This window comes from Schistocerca cancellata, chromosome 4 (assembly GCF_023864275.1).
Source record: "Schistocerca cancellata isolate TAMUIC-IGC-003103 chromosome 4, iqSchCanc2.1, whole genome shotgun sequence".
Taxonomy (NCBI): Eukaryota; Metazoa; Arthropoda; class Insecta; order Orthoptera; family Acrididae; genus Schistocerca; species Schistocerca cancellata.
The window spans coordinates 735,376,030-735,397,866 of record NC_064629.1 but is presented as its reverse complement, the minus strand read 5'-3'; the positions used below and the strand labels follow the sequence as shown (position 1 = coordinate 735,397,866).

Here is a 21,837-nt window from a genome sequence, read left to right as displayed (position 1 = left end):
GAGGCAGGATTCGAACCTGCAACCGTAGCGATCGCGCGGTTCCAGACTGTAGCGCCTAGAACCGCTCGGCCACTCCGGCCGGCGAAGGATAGAGTTTAACGTCATGTCGACTGTGCGGTCATTAGAGACAGAGTACAAGTTCGGTTTACGAAAGGATGGGGAAGTAATTCGCCCCTGCCCTTTTCAAAGGAAGCATTCCGGTATTTGCCTGGAGTGATTTCGGGAAATCACGGAAAACCTAAAGCTTGGCGGTTTGAACCGTCGTCCTCCCGAATGCGAGTCCCGTCTGTTAACCAATGCGTCACCTCGTTCGTTAAGCTGCACCATGGTGGACGACTAAGTATAGCTTAGCTGTTCACCAGGTATGTAACTAGTTTTAAAAATACACAGAATTTTACTCACCATAAAACTGAAGAATTGACATTATCATCAAAATAGCGTTAAAATATTATACAGCACTTAAAAATGTAGAACTCGTAATATTTTCAAACGTTGACACAACACAACCTCAAGTCTCGCAACGACAAAAACAGTAGAAAACTCCGGAAACAGTCTACGACGTGCTCCAGTGCGCGTAATTTCATGCGAATCCAAAATCAGTGCCGGCCGTTGTGGCCGACCGGTTCTAGGCGCTTCGTCCGGAACCGTGCGACCGCTACGGTCGCAGGTTCGAACCCTACCTCGAGCATGGACGTGTGTGATGTCCTTAGGTTAGTTAGGTTTAAGTAGTTCTAAGTCCTAGGGGACTGACGACCTCAGATGTTAAGTCCCATAGTGCTCAGAGCCATTTGAACCATTTGAACCAAAGTCAGTCAGGAGGAGACAATAATAGTGATTGGTTACAGAAACTTGTAGTTTCTAATCATATTTAATAACAGTCGCAGCAAAGCCTAACCTAAAATTTAGCACTTGAAGGTAAGCTATGATAGTTTCTTTATATGTTATGATATTCTGAACTTATCTATTACAGACGGCTGTGAATGTTATTACATGAATCAGCACTATATTTCTAGTTCGGACGTTATTACATGGTACAGCATTATTTTCATAACTTGGATATTATTAAATGAAACAGCACTGGATCTCTATCAACCAGCATACTCATTTACCTTGTCTAAAAGAGCGTTTTACCAGTAACGAACTACTGAAAAGTAAAGTAACATTTGAGCGTGCGAATTGTGTAATAATATAATTGTGCCGTGGCATTCAGTGGTATATGTGGATATTGTCTGCAAAATGCGTTGCCAATTTAGTTAGTAGCACAGAAACACCGGTTGTTATAATTAAAATACAACTATCCATAGAGGTTCCAGTGCGGGACGTAATTATCGTATGGCACCGAAACTTGACGGATATGCTAATGCCTTAATGTGGAAAATATTTAAGCCGTAAAAAATTAGTTCCGAGTTTGGTCACCAGGTACAGATCTGGCGGAGTGAATGCAAGGAAGACGTATAAACATGTTTCCACATGCAATGAATAAGTTAGGGAGTGTGGGGAGAAAAAGTCAAACAAGAGAGAAAAGCAAAATGTTGACTTTATTATTAACCGCTGTTTACACAGTTTGTTGAATATTAGCACCGGAGATGTCGACGAGATGCTGTACAGCACCAGATTTTAACCTGGTGGCCAAAATTGGCACTAATTTTTCCAGCGTAAATCGGCTCCGCTTTAACGCATTAGCATACATACCAAGCTTCGCTGCCGTACGATAATTACAGCTTACACAAGACCTCCGTGGGTAGCTGCACTTTAATTACAGCCACCCGGTACCAAATTAAAATGTCATGAGTGATGATGAAGTTTTACTGCATGAACAGCGAAAATGTAGTAAAGGATAAACTTTTTTCCTTACATTATTTTGTGTGTGTGTGTGTGTGTGCATGGAAGGGCGGGGGATGGGGGGCGGGCAGCGAGAAAAACTTTCGAAAAGATTTGAAATTATGTTTAAATTTTGTAGGATGTCGCTACTACTCCCAATTCTCAAATACTGGATGACTATAGTCTGGATAATTTGCGCGCCGTGAGTTACATTGTCCCAAGACATATACTGGCGGCAAAAAAAAAAAAAATCGCAACACCAGAAGGAGTTGTGCGACATGAACGGAAGTTGGTAGGCGTGTTTCTACGTCCGACAGATGATGTCTACTCAGATTTCGTGCTAGTCACATAATAGAGGCGCTAGTAGGGCTGCTATAAGGATACGAATCTGGTTTCCTTTGAATTCACGCTGTAACGGTCGTGAGCGTTAGTTACCTTTCAGATTGGAAGTGGTGAGCTCAGTGCTTTTTTTCTGAAAAAAAAAAGTTTGAGGGTACTCCGACATTGGATATAATGCAGCGAAAATTACTTATTACTGAAGCATGGGATACCACCCGTCTGCTTTTAGCCATGACGACATCAACATGTCGAACTACAAAAAAAATGGTATCGGACTCTTCTGTTGACTCCAGCTCAAATGAAGCAGGCGATACCGAGAAACACCCAAACACACAAGAGAATGTGGTATCGAACACTTCAGTTTACATCATCTCAAATGAAGCATGCGATTCCCATCAACATGAACAATAAAAAAAATGGTATTGTACACTTCAATTGACCTATAATACACCTCAGATGAAACAGGTGAGTCCAATCAACCCTCCAGTCAATGACATCGCTTTTCCCACCAAAAACGATACTGGTATCGTTCGTATTGCAATTACCAACACGAAAAAATGAAATAAAAATTTACGTCCGTGAAATACATCTTTGGCACTCTTCCAAGTTCTCAACATCGTAAAAAAATCACTTTGTCGACGAAAAAGCTTAGGGGCACGCATCCTTCAGCGTTCCCCCAGAGAAACAGCACTGGGGGAGCTGATGTTTGTCAGGAATGCCTTTAAGGCGAAAAAGACGCCATTATCAACACCTCACTGAATTTGAACGAGTAATAGGGCTACGAGAAGCTGGATGTCCCTTCTGCGATATTGCTGAAAAACTTGGCAGGAATGTAACCACTGTACATGAATGCTGGCAGCGGTGCTCACGAGAATATACGGTCGCAAGAAGACCGGGCTCCGGAAGGCCAGGTGGCACTACCGAGAGGGAAAACCATCATGTTCGGTGTGTTACTCTGTCGCACCGTACTATATATGCAGCACCAATCTGAGCAGCAGTTGGTATCACAGTGACACAACGGACTGTTAAAAATCGGTTACTTCAAGGACAGATTCGAGCCAAACGCCCTGTAGCGTGCATTTAACCGACCACAAACCACTGCCATTTGAGACATCAGTGGTGTCAAGCGAGAGCTCATTGGAGAGCAGGATGGAGGTGTCTTGTGTTTTCTGATGAAAGCTGGTACTGGTTCAAATGGCTCTGAGCACTATGGGACGCAACATCTATGGTCATCAGTCCCCTAGAACTTAGAATTACTTAAACCTAACTAACCTAAGGACATCACACAACACCCAGTCATCACGAGGCAGAGAAAATCCCTGACCCCGCCGGGAATCGAACCCGGGAACCCGGGCGTGGGAAGCGAGAACGCTACCGCACGACCACGAGCTGCGGACAAAGCTGGTACTGCCTCGGTGCGAGCTATGACCGTGTGTTGGACAGAAGGAGGCCAGTAGAGGCAACCAACCTGTCTGTGTGCTAGACACGCTCGACCTATACCTGAAGTTATGGTCAGGGGTGCGATTTCGTCTGACAGTAGGACCACTCTCGTGGTTATCCCATGCATCTTCCGTACGTCAGTCTGGTGATTCGACCTGTTGTGCTGCCATTCATCAACAGCAATCCAGGGGGTGTTTTCCAGCAGGATAACTCTCGCCTACATACCACTGTTGTAGCCCAACATGCTTTAAGACTGTCGACATACTGCCTTAGCCTGATCGATCACCAGGTCTGTCTTCAATCGAGCACATATGGGACATCATCGGACGACAACTCCAGCGTCACCGGCAAGCAGCATTCACCGTCCCTGTACTGACCGACCAAGTACAGGAATGGAACTTCATCCCACAAGCTAACATCCGGCCCCTTTACCACACAGTACATGAACGTTTGCATGCTTTCATTCAACATTGTGGTGGCTACACCGGTGATTAATGTACCGGCATTCCACATTTTACAGTCTTATCTCGCGCTTACGTTAACTTGTGACATTGCTACGTTAATCACTTAAATGTGTTACCTAGACAAATGTATTTCCGAAATTTCATTACTCTAGATTAATTACTTTTTGGTGTCGCATTTTTTCCGTCAGTGTATACATGGTTTCTAACTTTCATACTTGATATAATGCGTTAAATCATCGACGTAAAATACCGAGCGAGGTGGCGCAGTGGTTAGCACACTGGACTCGCATTCGGGAGGACGACGGTTCAATCCTGCGTCCGGCCATCCTGATTTAGGTTTTCCGTGATTTCCCTAAATCGCTCCAGGCAAATGCCAGGATGGTTACTTTCAAAGGGCACGGCCGACTCCCTTCCCCGTTCTTCCCTAATCCGTTGAGGCCGATGACCTCGATGTCTGGTCTCCTCCTCCAAACAACCCAACCCAATCGACGTAAAATAATGCCCCTTAAGAGGGGTAGGACGTCAAACGGGCCGACTTGGAGCAGGAGAGGCACCACAGGACATTTTAATTTCCACTGTCTATACTTTTGCAAGTAAATTCATAAAACTTTGTCAGCATGACCAGGAAGGATTCAGGATTCACACTCTTAGCAGTGGAATTTCAAAAACATAACAAAATAACTTTTTTACATGTGAAATTTCACCATTTTTCACTTACTGTTGGCTGCGTTTGTTGCTATAGATACACGTTTCTTCATAATTAAGAGACTGTTCGTGAATTTTTCACAGCATACAAACCATACTTACAGGTATCTGAAACTCTAGAATCTATTTAATTTATGAAAAAATGAATGAGCTGTTACGTTTTAAATTTTACGTTTAGAAAAATATCAAATTTTGTAGTTAATTATCTCAATTTTTACCACAGTTTTTAATAGATTTGGAAAATTCTAGAGTTTCATACACCTGTAAGTATGGTTTGTATGCAGTACAAAATTCATCGAAGAATCTCTCTTACTTGTGAAGACCTATAGCATCAAATGCAGCCAACAGTAAGTGAAAAAATGATGAAATTTCATATCTAAAAAAAAATTATTTTGTTATGTTTTTGCACTTCCACTGCTATGAGTGAATCCTGAATCCTTCCTGGTCATTCTGAGAAAGTTTTATGAATTTATTTGTAAAAGTATAGACAGTAGAAAATAAAATGTCCTGTGGTGCCTCTCCTGCTCCAAGTCGGCCCGTTTGACGTCCTACCCCCCTTAAAGGGTAGATTACGACAGCATTTCAGATTTTTATATTTGGTCAGCAATTATGCGAAATACCGAAAATCAAAATTTTATTGGCCCTTGGAGCCATCAAATAAGCAACATGCAAATGGTTCAAATAGCTTTAAGCACTATGGAACTTAACATCTGAGGTCATCAGTCCCCTAAACTTAGAACTACTTAAACCTAACGAACCTAACGACATCACACACATCCATGCCCGAGGCAGGATTCGTACCTGCGACCGTAGCAGCAGCGCGGTTGCAAACTGAAGCGCCTAGAACCGGTCGGCCACAACGGCCATCAAGCAACATGCAACTGCAACTGTGCACCACGAAGCAAGAACCACGTTAGGCAGTTGGTAATACATATCGTAGGATTTCAGTGTAACGAAAGTAAATAGTAAGACGGTGAGGATGGAGGCTGGTGGGGAGATTCGATCCCCGCGGCACCTGTGGAGGTGGAGACGGGTGCGCGCGCAGCCGAGCAGCGGGCGATATAAAGGCTGCGCCGGCTGCGAGGCGCGCTTTGCTCCTGCGTCGCTCACCGCTCACGGCTCGCGCAGGTCTCCAGTGAGTACCTCGCAACTTGCGTATCTCGCTTCTGTTTGTTTATGTCGCCCATCACTTGTCAACCTGTCTAACCCCTCCGTGTCTCTGAGTCGGGTACAGAACTTTTTCTATCTGTCGCGAATTGATTTACTAATTTTAAACAAATTTATGGCCGAAAATTACAGTGGCGGAAGGAAAATTTTCTTTACCCGGCTAACTCCCTTTTTCGCCTTATCTTTAATACCGAAGCTGCGCAGCATCGTCGGGATTAGCAACGGAGATAGCTAGGTGTTTTGAATGGCCTTTTACGCGTAATGGCTCAGGCGAACTTCACGCGGAAACATGTATATATATATAGCCTTTCTCAAAAGGCTGTTGCGCCGCCTACCAATATACTTCTGTGACAGAATGCTGTAGAAAACCCTTAAATTTCTCGTGTGCCTCAATTTCCGTCACTCGTAGACAGAAAAACTCCGGTGTCTGTCTTCCAGTTTTCGGTTTCAGCGGCGCCCCCCCGATTGTTACTACGGTAGTATAAAAACGCCGAGTGATTGTTGTGTCTTCCCGAACACGTCTCAAGGGATGTAATCGACAATAAGAAAACTTCTTTAATTAGTTTACGATTTAAAATTAAATCGTTTTTCCTGAGATGCATGACGCCAAACTTAATGGTTCGACCACCTGCAGGCTAAGCGGGATGACAGAGGTAATTCGTTACATTTCTCGCGTAAGAATGGCGTGTGTTACCTACAGTTCGTTTTCAGGTTTCCTGCAGTGTGTTCTATAAACAGTTAATAGTTCTGTAACACAACATAAATTTTCTCAGTGATACTGATTAAAAACCTTTCTTTTATGCTGTAAACTAGCTGTTCTTATTAATTGAAATATTTGAAACGTTACCAATTTTATTTTCTCATCTACAGCTTCGCATTGTAATTTTTCAAACAGAATCTGTTATCGTGTTTTGCGAGTGCTCTAAACGCGTCTGAATGCGTAAATTGCTAGCAACAAGCAGTCACTTTTAATCTGACCGTTTTTGACAAGGCGAAGGTGAGGTATAGTACTATTTCCAACCGAGAATATGTATAGACTGTTCAAAATATGCATGAATTACGTTTTCACCCAAAACATAAGTAACAACAATATACGGACTGCTAAAAATGTGTATAAATTATATGGTAATTTTCATAAAATGAAACATAAATTTGTCTTCAAGTCTAACCGTTTTAGAATCGGTGTACCTGGGCTTTCATGAGCAAAGGTTGTACCACTATCTTTCCCATTCCACAGTTAAATAAAAGAAAACTCACTTTGGGATATGAAGTGTCATAACCAGCGATTTCAGGCAGATCCAGTTTCTTTTCTTCTATTCGTATACGGAAGATGACTCTAAGTGTCTGTCACAATTGGAAAAGTTCGTCTTAAAAGGTTAAATTATGTACGTTTTCACATGTATTAACACAGGAAGTTGCAATTAAAATGTGTGTTATTTACGAAGTAAATTAAAATGTGTATTGTCATTAATAGTAATAAATAATTGTGATTTAGTTGCATCGTTTCTCTTTAGGCCAGTCTGTAAAATGTTGTGGTAACAGCCACTGAATTACACATAGGTGGTTAGCTAAAGAGAGTGCGTAGAAACTACACGAGAATTGTGGGATGAGCAACTGCGAAACTCATTATGCGACCCGATGGACTGACAATTATTCGAAAGAGAAGTAACGCTATTTGCAGTTTCGAAGATTCTGATTCTTGGCTGACAAAATGAAGATACTTAGACGATAGAGATATGGTTAATTTTTTAAAAAAGGTTTTTTTTTTTTTAAAAAAAGGGCTTTTGACATAGAGTCACAGATAGTAGCTTCACTTAAATGTATTCTGGGAGAAATAATTCTTTGGCTAAATACGAATTCGGGAGTAGAGCAGTTGCGGATGTCTACGTGCTTCTGGCGGTGACTCAGTATTTTACGAACTTTCATCTCAGTTGCCATGACGACATGCATATTTTGACACAGGAGTATCGAAAGTGCCACGAATGCCAGTACAAACTGTTCAAAACTGTTTTTTTCAGTGTGTGACTTATCAGCTGCTAACAATAAGCATACTTATTAGGAGAAAGCAGTGTCACTCCAAAATATTCACTGACGGATGATTTTTTGTTGAGCAATACAAAGAAGGTAAGAAAGATGGTTGTCTTAAGCCCTAAGGAACAGTTTCATGCGTTATAAAAGTAGTTACAGTAATTATTACAAGTTTTTTAAAGAGTAGCATAGAAAATATGTGATAATGTTTCCCCATCGGTACGTGACTTCTGATTAAAGCATTACACTTGTTTCAAATCCCCATCTGGGAGTCCAAATAGGGATTTTCTGTGGTTCCTCTAATACAGTGCTGTGATATTTCTGTAGTATACTTTACAGCCGATTTCCTATCACACAGTTATAAAGTCAGATCTGAGGGACTGTTTCTAACGACGCTGATGTTTACCGATCCTAACACTCTAACTGTCCTTTTCCTGTCGTAGTACTTGACGGTAGTGTTGTGTACAATTCATGAATTCTGTTTGCAGCTGGTTCAAATATAACTTATGTGATATCTGTGTCACCACAAATAATCTATAAAAATTTTCCATATGTCCAATTCTTGCGGAAAATGGCGAAAATATTTCAGTGATTATCGTACTTGTCTTATAAACTCTTCAAGCAAAGCATGTGTTAGAACAGTGATACGGAAGGCTTGACTAAATGATAAGTCAGTGACACTTTGTTAACAAGTCTTTGCTCTTTTTTGCAGTACCTTATGAACTTAAAGTGCTGTACCTCGTGTACTTTTTGCTGTAGGCAGAAGCATGTCCCTGTTGGCACGTAACAAAGCGGTAACTGGCAAGCTGAATGAGAGGATGTAGAGGTAAATCTAAATTCTTATTCAAGAGGCTCATTATTGGACTTACATTGCTCTATGTATAGCATAGGTTCCCTGCAATATTCTAAATAGGTTCTCATTTCCCTTGCAGCTACTGAACATAACTATTTTATCTCTAATGATTAACTATTAATAAGAAGTAAATCAATGGTACGTCTTTTTTTTCACCAGAAGCAACGCCTTTAGTGAGATGCTAATTTGAGCTGAGAATATTTGCTTGTAGATAATGAATGTGGTAATGAAATATATTGATTTAGGAAATTGGCGGTACCGGAAATCTGGTAGATGAAATGATAATACCACAGGTGCGCTGATTAAAAAACCTCGGTCTTCACTCTGCGTCAGAGGGATTGACCGAAGCACTCTTCCCAAAACGTATGCTGATTAAGTACAACCAGTAAAGCTCCAATGAGAAACTTCATTAATACCATGAAACTGTAATTCCTCAATGGACAGGTAATTTGTTTATTGTAAAACAATAATAGGGCATTAAAATATACCATATTATCGTTATTTCTGTAAAAACGAGTATTGTCGCCTGTTTCCCACGACGCATTTTTTTCTGTTTGCGAATATACAGCATTGGCACTTCGATCTGAGCTGTGTGCGATTCGTACTATGAATTTACAAACATGAACAGGAGCGAGTAGACTTCCCCATGTTAAGTTTAGACAGTAATATTTTTTTGGAAATCGTAAAAAATTATAACTGGTTAGAGCCAGATCAGTGAGGTTTGCGGGGAAAAAGGGAATGAATACATCTGTGATCCGCAAAGAGAAGTGGGTGTCTTTCAAAAGAGACTGATGAATTGTTGGGAGGGGTCAATTCGTTGAGTAAAGAAAACAAATATTTCAACATTATGAGTCTTGTACGTCTACGACGATGACGTAATGGTAGGAACTTTCTCCAGTTGAGTATCATCACCGGAGCGAAACTTCCAAATTACTAGCTTGCAAAACCCGTTTCCATACTGCTACAATGATTTCCACGAAAAAATCTTTTATGCTAAAAAGTAATAGTTGACTACATAACAAAACGCCAGTCTTGTATGATTCTCGTTTTTTAAGTACATGAACATCTTACACGAGATTCACAGTTCAGATTTCAAGCGGGTGCCATAGCAGTCTTGGTCTAGAAATAAGTGAAGTTGTTCATATATTGTGAGTACTGATATACAGCCTCCAATGAATGTCCTCGATATTAAATTAATTTGATGAACTACGAGCGCCAGAAACGAAAACACATGCTTTTAGAAAATATATTAGTATGGTGTGCAAAAAGAAAGAGGTTTTATTAAGATCGAAACTCAGTTGTAGAGAGCAGTGTGAAATGTCATAGGTTTATAGTGGTTTAATACTGGAGGTTAACACCATTACTTTCCGTAGAAGGAAGGTAAACTGCCGTTGAAATTGTACAACCCTTCTTTGATGCCTGCACCGACGATAACGTCGGTTCGCTTGCCTGGTCTAATGTGGATTTTTTCCGCTCGAAACTGTATGATGCTGGTCATACCTCAATCCCGGACGATCACCATTTTAAATAGGGGCTAACACTTGACGAAAATATTATTTCGTTCTTGTAAAACATATCACTGAAAAGTCAGCGTAAAAGTATTCGTTAATTTGCTGAGTTATATCGAGCAGTAAAAATAAATACTTTTCTGCTGTAAATAAGGGGCCAGAAAATAATTATAGATAGACTGCAGATAACTGAATGAAATGTGAGATAAAAGTATAGAAAAGCGGTAAATTTCATGTCAGACGTAGAATTGTACGTCTCACTCTTTTAGAAAGGAACTGCCGACTAAATAACTTTAAAGCCACTGAGATTCGTCACTGCCAGAGCTGAACATTTGTAAGCGTGTTTCACGGCATGTAAGAAATTATTGCACTTTATATAAATAGCACTTGGTTTTCCAGCAGAGCCAAAGGATGTGGGAGGAGAATCTCATCACGTTACCACACTTCCAGCAACAGTTGTGAAGTTACTTATGAATTTATAGCTCTCAGACAGAACTCATTTCAAGAGAGAGGGAAGAAAGAAGAAAAATAAATTAATGAGAATTGGAGTTTGTAACACTGCCGTCTGCAGATTCATACATACCACTATGGCGAACTTACTCGATTACTTTTGTACTCTGTTTCGCAGAAAGGCAAGAAGTTTTAAAAGGTACGGCTTCGCTGGTAACTTTTGGACAATGAAGATATGTATAAACAGATTTCTGTATTAGTCTCCAAGGAAATGCTAGAATATGATTACATTATTTTGCCATATTCTTGCTTATCCTTTGGCACTAGTATGATTATTGCTTTAGGTCTGCTGTAGTGAAGACATCAATGGCGCTCCGGAATGTAGTTTCCGTAGACTGAAGCATTAAGGGCAATCACCATTTTCACTTCTCTCGCTTATTTCAATGAGAAAACGTTAACGATCGCGCCCTCACGTTGCTTTACGGCCTAATCCTCAAGCTTTATCGTTCACACGAACCAGAAAAATTGAAGATTATTGTAAGTACACTGTTTCTTGCATAAAACAAACTACTGCAAGTTTTTATTTCCCCTTATAGCACTATTTTTTAAAACAGTAACATAGAATGTGTGGAAGGAAGGCTTTGCGTAATACATAGCACCAACCGTCAGTTAAGCTTGACACGACTATTAAAGATCTCCAATTGTGTCTACTTTGGGTTTACACTAAATTGGATAATGGAAATATTTACAGTATCATTGCACTTTCACGTGAGGTGTTGTTAATGCTTCGCAGATAAGCAAAAAAGAGGACGATCGCTCGCGTCAGAAATAGCGCAGTTTTTCATGCTCTGTAGACGAATGGGTACAAATTAGTTACGCACGTAGCTCGGAGCGGGCTGCACATGAGGCATATATCCTCGTTAAAGCGCGGCCCTTGTGCCGCGGCGCTTTGGGGAGAAAAAAGCGGTAATTATAAAAGGACTGCATTGAGACAAGGCGAAGCGCTGGGTCAAGATGATGTTGGCCATGCGCTACGGCCACTCGAGCTGAGTTGCATCACTGGTGAAAGGCGAAACCACGACCAGTTTTTAGCAATATTGTTCATAACGGGAGCTTCTGTGACGGTTGTTTTGGGCCTCGAGGAGAGGAAGCGCCCTTTTGGACACAGAAAACTGCAACATCGTTAAAGATTCATCGGAATGCATAAAATGTGCGCCGTTTACGACTGATGTTCATTATAATAAACGGTGGAAGCGTAAAATTAATAAATCTATTTTACAGTGAAAGGACCAAAAACCCTTTTTGTGTTCCTGAGATATTACCTATTACATATCTTCGACCCAATCCTATACTTGTGATTTTTATTAGCTTGTACTTTTTAATTGATGATATTGCAGCTAGTATCTGGAAAGGGTGATTTATGTAACGCCTTGAAGAAGGCAACTGTTCAGACAACATTAAATGGAGTGTAATCGAGCACTTATAAAGTCCTCAACAGGACTGCAGAGAAAGGTAAAATTTAATTACTTACGCCTTGTCATAGGTAGCAAACTACTGTTGAGATTGCACAATACTTGTAACATCCGTGATTGACATAAATATAGCAAACATACTGTGCTACCACGCCTTGCGTTCTTCTAAGAAGATGCTAAAAATGTTTGCGGAAATATAAGGATCAAGTAGTGCATAATTAAAGCAGTCGTCAGCATTAAAGTAGGAGAGAACACCACAGAGCTTTACTATCAATGATCGTTTTGCCAACTCACTCACAGAGCTACGCATCCAACGCCAGGGGGAGATGCTGCGGGTGAATCGTTGTGCATCACTGAGAAGTTAATTGTCAAAGTTCCGAGGGCGTACGTTCCTAAAGTAGTCAACCAATATACTGCCACCACGAAGATGAAATTAGGGAGAGTCTAAATCGCCCGGAGGTTTACCAATACCTCCGCTCACCGTTCGCGACTGGAACAGCAGACGGGGACAAATGACAGTGGTACTCGTAGCAGCCTTCGCCACAAATCACAAGGTCGCATGCCTACTATTGTTGTACATGTAGATGCCAGCCATCCTGTTCTATCACGGCTTAATTTTTAACGTGCAGCGTAATTTTGGATTTGTGGTTTGTAGCTCACTTACTAGGCCACATTACGGAGTGAATCTCAGCAGCACTGTGGATCACGACCAGGGAGACTCCCACAGCAGGTTGCTAAACCACATATTGCTGGCCGCGCGTAAGCGCCCACTTTGCCACAATGGATTACGCCCAGAGTTTTCTTGAAATATGCGTTTCATATTTTTGTACAAGCAGGCGTCGTGTGTTAAGAGTTGCGATAATGACTCCTACGAATTGTGGATCCCCTCAGGGAATCTGCCAGCGACAAGTTTTTAAGCTTCTCTTTCGAACAAGACAACGACCACTATCATAATGTGCATAACAATGAAAATTTCTTCGTCGCACGATGGTGGACTCTTCTTCCACGACCTACGCGTTTGCCAGGATTGTAGCCGTCCGGTTCAGCATAACTAATTATCGTAGACATAAACTATTTCTGTAAGAAAGTCCTTTTGTGAAAGCAGCAGTTAACATCTGATCTAGATAGTATCATCTAAATCTATCCTTTGTAAACACTATTTGCTAAACTGTCACTTGGATTGTCTGGTACTCTGTTCATTAGAATACATTTGCCACATATCTTTTATATTTACTCCAGATCAGACATTAGTGATCTCTGTTACCGATACTGCGAGGTAATCTGGGATGAGACTACAGTTTGTTATGTGCAATAGCTCCTGACTTACTACGCAGAATCTTGAGATTTCTTGATTTGTAGTGTGCGTGTACATGTGTGTGTGTATGTGTGTGTGTGTGTGTGTGTGTGTGTGTGTGCAGAAACAGAGAGAGAGAATGAACTAAGAAATGCCATATGCTCAGTGATGCGTCAGTTCGCGGAAAAGGCAAAGGAGCTCCTTGTAAACGGAGCCTTGGAATGCCACCCTGTTAATGCTTACGTAATAACAAAAAATGAAGTAAGCTAATCAACAACACAACCGCGTCTGCTCTGTGATGTAACGCAGTGTTCGTCGCACTTACAGTGTCAGATACGTAATGATTCGCTCGTTTCATTATCTACAAATTGCGAGCGAAAGAACTGAGAGTAGTTTTCTCAGAACAGAAAGAGACGGAGAATAACCTGGACAAGGCCTATCGAAGAAACTATGTGTAAATGAGCCTCAGTGATTTACGGTAGCCGTGGCAAACCTCAATCACGTTGTTCAAATGAGGATTTACTCCTCGTTTCTTACTAACAAGAGTACAATGTCGGTCATATTACATACGCTGGATTTCGTGCCGCATATTAAAAACAATTTCCGCAAGTTGGAAAGACAATCTGCTCTAAGTCTACAAATTGCGCGAAACGAACTCCACACAGTTACAGTTTAAAAGCTATCATCTCGTGTGCTTTGTATTGACACTGTGACCAGTCACTTTCTAATCCGTTTTTGATAAACGCTTTTGTTCTTCGATTAGCCAGTTTTTTGAGCCTCAGTAGGCAGTAGATATTCAGAGGAACTTTATGTTTCATGCAACTTGCAGTTAAATACCGCCGACCGCTGTGGCCGAGCGGTTCTAGGCGCTTCAGTCCGGAACCGCGCTGCTGCTACGGTCGCAGGTTAGAATCCTGCCTCGGGCATGGATGTGTGTGATGTCATTAGGTTAGTTAGGTTTCAGTAGTTCTGAGTCTAGGGGACTGATGACCTCAGATGTTAAGTCCCATAGGGCTTAGAGCCATTTGAACCATTTGAAGTTAAATACCTACCATCTGAGGATGGGCCTGCTGTGACCACAAAGCTAGCTAATGGAAGAGTAAAATTTTTTATAAAAGTATCATAAAATGACTTGGGCTTAGTATCAATCCAATGCATCCGATATTTTAATGACAGTCTCAAACTCGATGTCCATTATCTATATGCTTAAAAGTTGTCACAGATTCCAATTATTCGTTCAAAACTCGCAGACTCTCTTCCTTTCAGGTTTTCCATATGATTTAATATCCCATTGACATTAAGTGTAAAAGAAATGGATAATAAATTATATGAAGTACATAATATGATTCCGCCATCATAACAGCACTAATTAATACAATACTCCGGCATAATCGCGTTTTAATAACACATACCACACAACTTTTCGCTTATCGGTCTACGTTATCATTAATATTGTCAGGAACGTATAAAGTTGGATGGCATTTGTAAGGTAATAGCAAACAAGACAGAACATTGTATTAAGTAACATATATGCTTGCTCAAACTGGGGAAGACTTACGATGACTCAAAATGCAACTTTTTTTAAGAAGTATTTTTCCGAAACTACGTAGAATATGAGGAAGCAAGAATGCAACAGTAGGTGAACTGGTATTTGGCTCTCTCTTCCGAGACCTACGAGCATATTCCTTCATTTGACCACCAACTTCCCGCAGGACTTTCTGTATGACGTTTAATGCATTTCGTTTCGTTAGAAGATTCAGATCGATTCCAGAGTGACCTCTGTAATAATTAACCAAACCGAAGTTCTTATCTGCTCTACGGAGGAACAACACGAGAAACATGGCGTAGTGGTTTGCGCAATGGGCTCACATTCGAGACAACGACGGTTCAAATCCCTGTCCGGCCATCCTAATTTAGGTTTCCCTGGATTTCCCTAAGTCACTTAAGGCAAACCCCGGGATGGTTCCTTTGAAAGGGCATGGCCGATATCCTACCCCGTCCTTCCTTAGTCGGAAATTGTTCTCCTTCTCTTGGTTACCTCGTTGTCGACGGGGCGTAAAACACTAATCTTCCTTCCTACTGCGGAGGAACTCATAAAATGCTGTGTACCACTCTCACTGTATTATTAAATACGTAACTAGTCTCAGGAGTGGAATGGGTTTGGTCTTTAGTGTCTTTTACACTACGTTAATCACCGCACACAATATCAGGCCCCGCTACTACCCCCCCCCCCCCTCCCCCCCTCCCACGCATACACGGGTACGCACGCAGACACACACACACACACACACACACACACACACAGCTAGAAGAAAGACCACACAACAGAAATCACTAACTAATGAGAGGCGTGTGGCAATAGACAATACATCGCAAATACAGCACAAAAAGGATAAGCACCCGTTTTGGCTTCTGTGTCTCTTTTCAATTAAACGAAAAGCCGCTAATGGGGACTAGAAGAAATATTTAATATTCTGTTTAATTGTTTCATTGAGAATTCACTTCTTGTAAGTCTCCCATTATAAATCATCGGAAAAGTCTCTTTGTAATTATGCCTAGCGAAACAGTAACTCACATTTCATCTGCTCTGCCATTGATTATCTTTACAGTCAAACTCCAAAAAACGCATGCTCTTGTGAACAACACATAAAATGGAGACCAGGTATATCTGTGAAGTCTTACGTCTTTCCTTTCCAACTGTAACCTTCAGCGATAACTAAAGATAATGAAATCAGATTCTTCATTTGTATGGTCGTATTGTCAGTAGTTGCTTTACAAGCCCTGTGGGTACTATCGTTCCGTCGTTACAACTACACGAAAATACGTGTTTTTCTCACCAGATGCGTTTCGCTTTATGGAGGTAAAGCAACATCAGTGGTCTGTAATTAAAGATATTTAAAATTTGATTCGTTTCTAAGATTGAAAAACAATTCATTAACAATTTGTTGGTTTTTACTTACGGTGATTTCTGCTTGATTTATTGCTCTGGTGTCCGTCTATCTGGCTGTCTGTCGGTCTCTCTGTCCGACTGTTAAGAACCTTTTTTCTCAAGACCGGGTAGACTATCAAGTTCAAAGTTATGTCACATATTAAGGTCATAATCCCTAGGAGGTGTAAGAATTTTAAGCTTCACTTCACTTCAATCGAAAGATACGGCCATTTATGTCACATATTTTGATAATCGAAAACTTACTCATTAAAACCTATAGGGTGCTTGCCCTTGGCCTAGAAACATGAAATTTTGGAAGCAGCAAGACGTCAGTCCACTGTCTTGCTCTACACCTACCACGTCTTCAATCTTGAAATTGTCTATTACTGCTGCAACGAACCTGAAAGGTCTAAATCATTATGAATTACCTCGAAGAAAACTATCTATTGACACTCAGTCAACACGGAATTAGAAAACGTTGTTCTTGTGAATCACAACTAGCTCTTTAGTCGCATAAATTGTGGAGTGATATAGACAAGGGATTTCAAATTGATTCCGTATTTTTGGATTTCCGGAAGGCTTTTGACACTGTACCACTCAAGCGGCTTGTAGTGAAATTGCGTGCTTACGAAATATCGTCTCAGCTATGTGACTGGATTCGTGATTTCCTGTCAGAGAGGTCACAGTTCGTAGTAACTGACGGAAAGCCTTTGAGTAAGACAGAAGTGATTTCTGGCGTTCCCCAAGGTAGTGTTATAGGCCCTTTGTAGTTTCTTACCTATATAAACGATTTGGGAGACAATCTGATCAGTCGTCTTAGGTTGTTTGCAGATTATGCTGTCGTTTATGGACTAGTAAAGTCATCAGAAGTTCAAAACAAATTGCAAAACGATTTGGAAAAGATATCCGTATGGTGCGAAAATTGGCAATTGACCCTAAATAACGAAACGTGTGAGGTCATCCACATGAGTGCTAAAAGGAATCCGTTAAACTTCGGTTACATGACAGATGAGTCAAATCCAAAGGTCGTAAATTGAACTAAATACCTAGGAATTACAATTACGAACAACTTAAATTGGACGGAACACACAGAAAATGTTGTGGGGAAGGCTAACCAAAGACTGCGTTTTATTGGTAGGACACTTAGAAAATGCAACAGATCTACTAAGGAGACTGCCTACGCTACGCTTGTCCGTCCTCTTTTAGAATACTGCTACGCGGTGTGGGATCCTTACAGGATAGGATTGACGGAGTACATCGAAAAAGTTCAAAGAAGGGCAGCACGTTTCGTATTATCACGAAATAGAGGAGATAGTGTCACTGAGATGATACAGGATGTGGGATGGACATAATTAAAACGGAGGCGTTTTTCGTTGCGGAGCAATCTTCTCACGAAATTCCAATCACCAGCTTTTTCCTCCAAATGCGAAAATATTTTGTTGACGCCGACCTGCATAGGGAGAAGCGATAACCATGACAAAATAAGGGAAATCAGAGCTCGTACGGAAAGATATAGGTGTTCGTTGTTTCCGCACGCTATGCGAGATTGGAATAATAGTGAATTGTGAAGGTGGTCCGATGAACCCTCTGCCAGACACTTAAGTGTGATTTGCAGAGTATCCATGTAGATGTACATGTAAATAATAGCACAAAGAAAGCCCGATACTCTGTCGTTTGCCTTGTACTAAAGTTAGTAGAATACCCACATATAAAGATGCTTTACAGTCAAGACTTTCAGGAACTCTCGTTTTTTGACATTTAAACGTAGTAATTTGCCCGTCATTCCGTGTCGCTCCTGGAGGTGCCACACTATCGCTTTCTGGTTTACCGTCGCTATGAACACAAACCTCTTACTCGCACTTCACTGTGAAGTTCTTCGCTCCCGGACTCTGAGTGACTGCAGTGGGCCGGAGCGAATAAAAAACAACCAGTGCGTGCCAAGTTTGGAAGCTACACTGGCAGAATGTCATAACTGCGTACTGTCAGACTAATGGCTCAATTTTTTTCCTGAGGCAAGCTGTCCCATTTCCTTTGTAACTGGTCCTTGATACTGCTGGATGCTGGCACTGGGTCGCAGTTGACGTCGAACTGATCCCACACATATATCAAATTCTTGTCGCGTCTAGCAGATAACATCATTAATCGTGATAATGGATACCCACTAAGTAAAATGTGGCATCTGAATCGGCCGGCTATGAATAATCATTTGTAACGATGTATCGTTTTCAACAGTATTCATCACCGGAGGCGCTGCAACTCTTCTTGGCGCCAGGGGGCAGCAGGAATGATTGAGCGCGTGCGCACTCTGTCTAGCGCATGCGCTGCTGTACTTCCGATGCCTATAAAGGTGCAGTCATTTGCGAGTGGAATCAGTTATCGGCGAGAGCAGCGTAGCTTTTCTCACCAGATGATGGCGGCCACGTGGACCACTGAAATATTGTGCTCAGATGACAGTCTAATCCGGCCGGAAACCCGACAAGAATTTGATATACTAATACGCCGGGAAAGTCTGCATAGTCTGATCCCACACATGTTCTATCGAGCACGTATCTGGGGATCTTACGGGCCACGGCAGTACCTCAACATCACGCAAACAGTTAATAGAGACACTTGTCACGTGTGGACGAACATTCCTTTTTTGAAAAATAGCACCACGATACTGTCACGTGAGAGGTAACATATGAGGACGCAGCACGTCCGTAACGTACCACTGTGTCGTCAGAATTCCCTCAGTCACTACCAGCAGTGACATGAAATCATTTCCGGTGGCTCTACATACCTTGACGGTACGAGTACCACCGCTGTGCTTCTCCAAAACTGGAAGAATGGGGACGGCCGCGGTGGTCTGGCGGTTCTAGGCGCTCCCACATCGGGCCACTTGTCACGTTTGGATGTCCCACAATTCTGGATGTGGCACTATTCGACCAACCGGCAGAATAGAGACTCACCATGAGGCACCTTTCAAACTCTGTCAGTACTGATAACCCTCTCTTATCCGACTACGAACCATCTTCGTCTCTTTCACAATGATCACTCAACATCTAACCTCTTATATACTCTACCATGCCTGGTATCAAAACTAAACACGAACAATACTGGTACACTTTGGTGACCATTCTATCACAGAAAATTGCAGCTCTAAACATTAAAATACCCGAAGATAGTGCGTACGTGTATCAAGTTTATATATATATATATATATATATATATATATATATATATATATATATATATATATTTGTCGGGCAGCTGTCGAAGGCTTGCCTGTTCTGTAAAGCAGAGCAGGCAGCACCCTACGATAGATCTGACAACAGAGTAAAATGCTGGTGCAGGCAAAGTGCTTCGGAGCACACCGCTCACCTCACATTATTGAACGTAGGGCCCTGCAGTGTTCGCACGTCGAACCAAAGACATCGTCAGTTACGATTGTTAAGTATGGAGCTAATGCATCAGCATACTCCGAAAGAAACCTAATTGGTATACAGTCTGGACCAGAACACTTGCTTTTATTAAGTGATTTAAGTTGCTTCACTACTCAGAGGATATTTACTTCTAAGTTACTCGTGTTGGCAGCTTTTCTTGATTCTAATTGTGGAATATTTACTTCGTCCTCTTTTGTGAAGGCATTTCGGAAGACTGTGTTTAGTAACTCTGCTTTGGCAGCACTGTCTTCGATAGTATCTCCATTGCTATCGCGCATAGAAGGCATTGATTGTTTCTTGCCGCTAACATACTACACATACGACCAGAACCTCTTTGGATTTTCTGCCAGGTTTCGAGACAAAATTTCGTTGTGAAACTGTTATAGGCGTCTCGCATTGAAGTCCGCGCTAAATTTCGAGCTTCTGTAAAAGATCGCCAATCTTGGGGATTTTGCGTCTGTTTTAATTTGGCATGTTTGTTTCGTTGTTTCTGCAACAGTGTTCTAACCCATTTTGTGTACCATGGAGGATCAGCTCCGTCCTTTGTTTATTTATTTGGTATAAATCTCTCAATTGCTGCCGACACTATTTCTGTGAGTTTAAGTCACATCTGGTCTACACTTATATTATTAATTTGGAACGAATGGAGATTGTCTTTCAGGTAGGCGTCAAGTGAATTTTTATCTGCTTTTTTGAATAGGTATATTTTTCTCTTAGTTTTCGGGGATTTGGGTATTACAATATTCAGTTTCGCTACGACAACCCTGTGTTCACTAATCCCTGAATCGGTTTTGATGCTCGTTATTAACTCAGGATTATTTGTTGCTAAGAGGTCAAGTGTGTTTTCACAACCGTTTACTATTCGAATGGGCTCATGAACTAACTGCTCGAAAAATATTCAGAGAATGCGTTTAGCACAATTTCGGATGATATTTTATGCGTACCTCCGGAATTAAACATGTATTTCCGCCAACATATCGAGGGTAAATTAAAGTCACCACCAACTATTATCGTACGAGTCGGGTACGTGTTTGAAATCAAACTCAAGTTTTCTTTGAACCTTTCAGCAACTGTATCATCTGAATTGGGAGGTCAGTAAAAAGATCAAATTATTATTTTATTCCGGTTGCCAACAATGACCTCTACCCATAATAACTCACAGGATGTATATACTTCAATTTCGCGAAAAGTTAAACTACTTCTGACAGCAACAAACACGCCACCGCCAACCGTGTTTAGCCTATCCTTTCGGAACACCGTTAGGTTCTTCGCAAAAATTTCGGCTGAGCTTATGTCCGGCTTTAGCCAGCTTTCAGTCCAGAAGGCTTTTGACACTGTACCACACCAACGGCTCGTATTGAAATTGCGTGCTTATGGAATATCGTCTCAGTCATGTGACTGGATTTGTGATTTCTTGTCAGAGAGGTCACAGTTCGTAGTAAAGTCATCGAGTAAAACAGAATTGATTTCTGGCGTTCCCCAAGGCAGTGTTATAGACCCTTTGCTGTTCCTTATCTATATAAACGATTTAGGACACAATCTGAGCTGCCGTCTTCGGTTGTTTGCAGATGACGCTGTCGTTTATGGACTAGTAAAGTCATCAGAAGATCAAAACAAACTGCAAAATGATTTAGAAAAACTATCTGAATGGTGCGAAAATTGGCAGTTGACAATGAATAACGAAAAGTGTGAGGTCATTCACATGAGTGCTAAAAGGAATTCGTTAAACTTCGGTTACACGATAAATCAGTCTAATCTAAAAGCCGTAAATTCAACTAAATACCTAGGTATTACAATTACGTACAATTTAAATTGGAAGGAACACATAGAAATGTTGTGGGGAAGGCTAACCAAAGACTGTGTTTTATTGGCATGACTCTTGGAAAATGTAACAGACCTACTAAGGAGACTTCGCCAACAACCACGTGTTCTACAATTTTCCATG

The 21,837-nt window shown here is 41.3% G+C and overlaps 1 protein-coding gene across 1 annotated transcript in view; it reads left to right on the top strand.

The window, feature by feature from the left end:
• Positions 1-5,874: 5,874 nt before the first annotated feature.
• Positions 5,875-21,837, top strand: part of LOC126183628 (uncharacterized) — a 267,195-nt gene continuing 251,232 nt past the window's right edge. Inside the window, exon 1 of the mRNA XM_049925750.1 lies at positions 5,875-5,904. The gene's annotated coding sequence lies outside the window, so the exon portion shown is untranslated. The remainder of the gene's footprint in view (positions 5,905-21,837) is intronic.